Source organism: Nyctereutes procyonoides, unplaced genomic scaffold (genome assembly GCF_905146905.1).
Source record: "Nyctereutes procyonoides isolate TBG_1078 unplaced genomic scaffold, NYPRO_anot_genome, whole genome shotgun sequence".
NCBI lineage: Eukaryota > Metazoa > Chordata > Mammalia > Carnivora > Canidae > Nyctereutes > Nyctereutes procyonoides.
In genome coordinates this window covers 27,139,455-27,146,344 of record NW_026575159.1, presented here as the reverse complement: position 1 = coordinate 27,146,344, position 6,890 = coordinate 27,139,455, and the positions used below count along the sequence as shown (strand labels likewise).

Sequence of the window (6,890 nt, the reverse complement as noted above, 5' to 3'; positions counted from 1 at the left end):
AACAGCTATACTTTGTCCATCCTATTGCAGAGCAAGATATCCTTGCACTAGCTCTTTGGAAGGAGATGCATCCATTTGCATAAAAGAAGAAGCCATCTAAAGAGTCCAGGCCTAGCTTTTGAGGATTCTGATGAATAAAACACTAATATTTATATTCAATGAAGGAAAGTGTATCAAATTTGCATGCCTTCATTGGCCTCTTAAGGATGTCTACCACATGAGCTTTCCTTAGAAATAATTGCCAAAACAAGTATTGTCATCCCATGGCTAGTTGGGATTCCCTCATTGCCCAGTTCCACAAAAAAAAAGCTCACAGGTCTTTTTTATTTTATTTTATTTTATTTTATTTTATTTTAGGGGGGTACAGTATACTTATTGATGGTACATGACAAGGTAGGGCTCCCCAGGCCCTCCCCTTCCTGGGGGTCTAGGATGTAAATTGGAAGTCAGGAGATTCTCAGTGTTTTGGGGGATTAAGTTGGGGCAGGGACTCCCCAGCAGCTGAGAGCCTCTCTCTTCCTCTTGTTCTTGCTGGGGCTGGTGGTCCAGGAGGCTCTTACTCTTTGGAGGCCATGTGGACCATGAGGTCCACCACCCGGTTGCTGTAGCCGAATTCATTGTCATACCAGGAAATGAGCTTGACGAAGTGGTCATTGAGGGCAGTGCCAGCCCCGGAGTCGAAGGTGGAAGAGTGGGTGTCACTGTTGAAGTCACAGGAGACAACCTGGTCCTCAGTGTAGCCCAGGATGCCCTTGAGGGGGCCCTCCGATGCCTGCTTCCCTACCATCTTGATGTCCTCATATTTCAGCTTTCTCCAGGCGGCAGGTCAGATCCACAACTGACCCATTGGGGGTGGGGACACAGAAGGCCATGCCAGTGAGCTTCCCGTTCAGCTCAGGGATGACCTTGCCCACAGCCTTGGCGGCGCCAGTGGAAGCAGGGATGATGTTCTGGGCAGCCCCTCTGCCATCAGGCCACAGCTTCCCAGAGGGGCCATCCACGGTCTTCTGGGTGGCAGTGATGGCATGGACGGTGGTCATGAAGCCCTCCACGATGCTGAAGTGGTCATGGATGACTTTGGCTAGAGGAGCCAAGCAGTTGGTGGTGCAGGAGGCATTGCTGACAATCTTAAGGGAGTTGTCCTACTTCTCGTGGCTCACACCCATCACAAACATGGGGGCATCAACAGAAGGAGCAGAGATGATGACCCTCTAGGCCCCACCCTTCAAGTGAGCCCCAGCCTTCTCCATGGTGGTGAAGACCCCAGTGGACTCCACAACATACTCAGCACCAGCATCACCCCATTTGATGTTGGCGGGATCCCGCTCCTGGAAGATGGAGATGGACTTCCCGTTGATGACAAGTTGCCCGTTCTCAGCCTTGACCGTGCTGTGGGTAGAATCCTACTGGAACATGTACACCATGTAGTTGAGATCAGTGAAGGGGTATTGATGGTGACAATATCCACTTTGCCAGAGTTAAAAGCAGCCCTGGTGACCAGGCGCCCAATATGGCCAAATCGGTTCACTCCGACCTTCACCATCGTGTCTAGGGGACGCGGTTGGCCCTGCACCAGAAGATGCAGCTGTCTGTCCAATGGGGAGGAGCAGAGAGCTGCTCACAGGTCTTTAATAGCAAATGCTGTAATGTGTGTCTCTACCTTGTTTAGATTGTTCTTATTCTTTCTGTCTACCTGTCTGTCTACCCAGTTTACACTCTTTCTTTCAAAGAGAGAACAGGAGGTAGACAGAAAACCAGTATCTGAGCATCTGATACACAGGCACCATGGTTTCAAAGAACCACCTTTCTAAAGTCTTCAGAGTCAGCCAATCTCTTTCACTCAGCTCTGTTGATTCATTAATGGTGACAAACGTCAACCAAAAAGCTCATACATTCTGAAAATAAATCCCAAGTGAAGTTGTACTACCTCTGCAACTGAAACTGCCTAAAATTTTGACTAAATCAATTTAACTGAAGTTTGGTCATTTGAAGAGGAAATATATTTGCTGAAGTCAAAATCTGGGCAACTGTAAGAAAAGGGCATTAAGAAGTCCACATTTAATTTAAGATTCAGGGTAAATTGTAAATTTGTGTCCATTTTGATCAACCTTTACCTATTTATTATTTATGGTAGGAGTTCTCATAAGAAACGAATTCCTATGAACCAAGTATAGCTTCTAGATATTACATTGTCAAAAGACCAGAGATGTTAGCCTTTTAATTCAATTAGCATATTGAATGGCAGATACTAATAAAGTTTCTTAAAAGGATTAGGTTTATTAAATTTTATTAAAACTTAAAGTTTGTTAGTCATTAACATAAAAAGGTTAATTAAAATAAAGCATGCTCAGATTTGATAAGAAAAATCATAAATCAGATATAGATGAATTATGAAATCCTTAATTACATAAAACTAGTTAGCTTGTGGTTTTTAGTTATACATATTTTACCCATTCATTCATTCATTCATTCACATGCTAATGAAATACCTAGTATGTTCTCAGTTTCATGGGAAGGGTTATGCAGGATACAGAGATAGAAGCTCACAGTCCTTGTACTCAAGGAATTCCCATGGAGTGAGAAAATGATCCTTGTGTCATACAATGGCACCAGACATGTGACTCTGCAGCTCCAGAGGAACCTTTGTTAGCTTATCCATGTAGTGGCAGCAGCTCCTGTCCGGAAGGATCTGTTATATAAGGAGTGAGAACAATGTATGCACGAAGAACACTGCTGTAAACCAGTCAGCTATGGAAATGGGGAACGCATATATTATGTGTGTATATATATATATATATATATATATATATATATATATATACCATGTTTAATCTAGTATATATGTACACATACATTTATATAATCTGTCAAGTCCAACAGTCAACTCTGGAGTCCACCGTACTAAATCCTTACTTACGAGAAAGAGAAATAAGTTCTGAGAAGGAAGGGGGTATTTCTCACGATTTGAGGAGGAGCTTCTCAAGGTGGCTGGTAGTCATACTGTTTCCTTGTACTTTCCTTCTACCCAGTTTAATTTGTCTCTTGAACAGCGGCACCCTGTTTTGGAGGAGTGATCATCTTCCCTTCCCTTCCTGCCATGATGCACAAGGCGCATCATGGCAGGAAACATTAAGGGTATGCTAAGTTTTGAACACGTGTTGGCTCAAAACCCAGAGGCTCCCAATCAGAGCATTTCCCTGGGATTTTTCAAAATGGAATGAGGCCAAAACAGAGACAACTTAGCTTGGCAGGTGCTCTGTTTCCTGCCTCACCTTCAGAGAGAAGCAGACCATAGCCCAGCTGCAGGGCAGAAGCAGATGGCATCAGAGGGAAGAAAAGCGCTGCCATTCATTGCGTTTCTGGTTTAGGTTACTGTTACTTACACCATTTAGCTACATCATTGCTTTCCAGATTTTAATTAATTGATCCAAAATAATTATATTTGTGCCTAATACATTTGTAGTTACTTTCTGCCATTTGTTTTCTTAAAAAAAAAAAAGTCATGGATTTGAGTTTGTTTTTTTTTTGTTTTTGTTTTTAAAGATTTTATTTATTTATTTATTCATGAGAGAGAGAGAGAGAGAGAGAGAGAGAGAGAGAGGCAGAGATACAGGCAGAGAGAGAAGCAGGCTCCATGCAGGAAATGCAGGAAGCCCAACATGGGACTTGATCCCAGGTCTCCAGGATCAGGTCCTGGGCTGAAGGCAGTGCTAAACCACTGAGCCACCTGGGCTGCCCATGGATTTGAGTTTTTTTAAAAAAAAATTCTACAGGGCTCCTGGGTTGCTAAGTTGGTTAAGCGTCTCCCTTCAGCTCAGGTCATGATCCTAGGATCCTGGGATCCAGCCCCACATGGGGGCTCCATGTTCAACAGGGAGTCTGCTTCTCCCTCCCCCTGCTTTTGCACGCTTGCTCACTCTCTCTCTCTTTCCCTCTCAAATAAATAAGTTAAATCTTAAAAAAAAAAACTGCTTATATGCCCAGTTGAAATATCAAATTTATCTTATTTTAAATTTTAAATAAATTTGCTCTTTTGAAGACATTCATAACACCTACTGTGGGCAGTACTCTTCTAGGGGCTGGGAATAGGGTGGAAAATTAGAACAGATTCAGCTCCTAGTGAGGAATATAGGAATGGTGAAAAAAATGTATTATATTTTAATAGTACAATAAATAGTCAGGAATACCCGGGAAGGATTCTGGAGGAAGTGACACCAGATTTGGGGTTTCTTGGTGTCCCTTCTGACTCTAAATTGTATTATCCCCTAATCCCCGAAGGAGGACAAATGTCAAACACTTCATATCCCATGGTGCTTACTTAAGGGAATAAAGAGTGGTTTTCAGTTTCCTTTGCCTTCTTCTTACCTTCAAAGCTTGCAGGGTCTTTCAACAGACACGCTTCACATTTAACTTGATTTTCTCCAATTTTCTCAGTTTGCAAAATGGCCACCCTCTGCTGATAGAGCAATCTCTTCACTGATTACCAGAGGACAAGAATTATACCTGCAGCTTGGAAGCTATCTTCAGAGATAAATGGAGCGACACCATCCTCACTCTGCTGTCTTTGAGGTTCACCTCAATTTCTGGAATATATCCAGTGCTGTTGCTAGGAGTTAACTGATGAAAATTATTCCCCCTCACTGGCTTTCTTTCAGTTTCAGGGATAGGAGCTGGATGGATCAAATCATCAAATATTTCTCGGGACAGTGAGACTAGTTAGACTGAAGAAAGGCAGACGTTACACTTCATCACATACTTAAAGCTGAGTGGAATATGCCATGGTTCAAAATTTTTAATTGATCCTAAAGTAGATTACAGATAACGAAGACTAAACCACTAGTGTTCATTCAGTTGCCGGGTGCTCAAAATACCCAACTTCTCACAATTTAAACTTGAGTGTCTCCTACCTCTTCTAACTTCCTTCTGTAAGTTTCCCTTCAAGAAACCTTAAAGGACTTTCCCCAAAAATGGGTACAGAGTGGACAGAGAGGTAGGGCGATTTCGTACTGTTTTAGTACCTATTTTAAGCCAAACTCTGTGCCTAGCACTTTTATAAGAATCTCCTATTATCATGAAAAGCACTTTTCTCCTTAGATATCATCCCAGTCACACAGATGAAGGAAACAGTTCTTCGGCCAATTGCTCAGGTCACCTAAGTATGATGAGGTACAGGTTACATTGGGGTCTATCGAGCATCCAAAACTATACCCTTGATTCCCAGTACACGGGCTGAAGTGTCACATATATTTGCTTTCCACGATTTATCATTTAATCTTCACTACATGATTTATCTCTAATTCACGTGCATTACCTTTATATCCCCCACAGAAACTGAAGTGTCTAGAAAGCATCCTGTCTTCCTTGATACAGTAAGCCAGGCCATGATGAGTGGTTATTATTGCACGATGTGATGGAGTAAGGAGAGCAGAAACCAATCAGGAAATGATTCTGGAAGACGGACACCCATACTGGATGACAAAACTCACATCTGACGGAATGCAGAGCATAACACAAGTATGATTCTTAGGATGTTCTGGGAGAGCTTTGTCTTTAAATCTTTTTTTTTTTTGTCATGTTATGGAACATATCGCATTTCATTGTAATATAGCTTTTTTCAAAAGTTTTCTGAACCCGCGTCAATGGACTCCATCATTTCAATCAATAGGATTGTATGAATATTTTATACTCCCCCAAATTCATACTAATAGTCAGCAAGGAAGTCTGAGAGCTATAAATATTGGCCATATTTGTGTCCAGTTTGTTCCTTTTCACTGTTAGAAAAGATTGAATAATTCCACACAGTTGTCAGTTCGTAGTCTTTCCCAGAAAACACATGTGCCTGAGCTCAGTATCTCAGCTCAACTCCATGCCAGGGACATGAACTTGGGCAAATTATCTCCCCTCTCTAAATGCGGATTTCTTCATCCAAAAGATGGGGTGGTAACACCACCCTTTAAGAGTTTTTCTGACTGTTAGTAACATGAAATATCTTATCATCACATCTAATGCATGTTCTATGAATCTTAGCTGCATCTGAAACTCTTGGTGGCAGGAGGGATTGGGTTTTCTGCTCATTTGGAATCTACCTCTAAGCTCATCACTCTGTGTTCAGGCCTACCCTCAGTGCCCCAGCATGTAAGGACTCAGAGCAGTTTTTAGCTCACATTTAGTGAGAAGTAGCAAAGCAGTGATTGGTTTCCTATGATGACACACACACACCTACCCAAGTGCACACCACATATTACACAAATAATTTTTTAGCTCCTTCCATGTGCAAAGTCCTATGGGCAATAAAAAGACAAATCAGCTATGCATCCTGTTGCCTAGCACTTAAAGTCAAGCAGGAGAGATAAGAGACATAAATCACTGGAACCTAAGGCTGAAATCGAGAGGAATAGCTACAATTCATTGGACCTCCACTGTGCACCTGGTATTTTTCACTTGGCATTTCTGTTTCAGAAATCAAACTTTCTGTTTCCTATGGGGAACACTTTTTCTTCCCTTTCCTACATTCCTACCATGGCCAAAGAAAAATGACTCTTCTCTGACCCTTGAATACTCTCAGAAGTACTGAGGAAGATGCTGAAGTATCAGAAAGGATGCTGCAGTATTGAGGAGTGTGCTGAAGTACTGGGGGACATGGTGAAGTACTGGAAAGGATGCCAAAGTCCTGGGGGTAGCTGAAGTACTAGAGGATATTCTTAAGTACTGGAAAGGATGCTAAGTGCTGGGTGGTATGATGAAGTACGAGAGAGGACACTGAAGTACTGGGAAGGATGTGGAAGTACTGTGGTGTGTGAGGAAGTACTGTGGAGGTTATAAAATACTAAGGAGCATGCTGAAGTACTGGGAAGGATGCTGAAGTACTGGGAAGGAAACAAAAGTACTGG

General features: G+C 42.3%; 1 pseudogene; it reads right to left on the bottom strand.

Annotated features, from left to right (window-relative positions):
* Positions 1 to 477: 477 nt before the first annotated feature.
* On the bottom strand, positions 478 to 1,543 carry LOC129502639 (glyceraldehyde-3-phosphate dehydrogenase-like; annotated as a pseudogene).
* Positions 1,544 to 6,890: the final 5,347 nt, after the last annotated feature.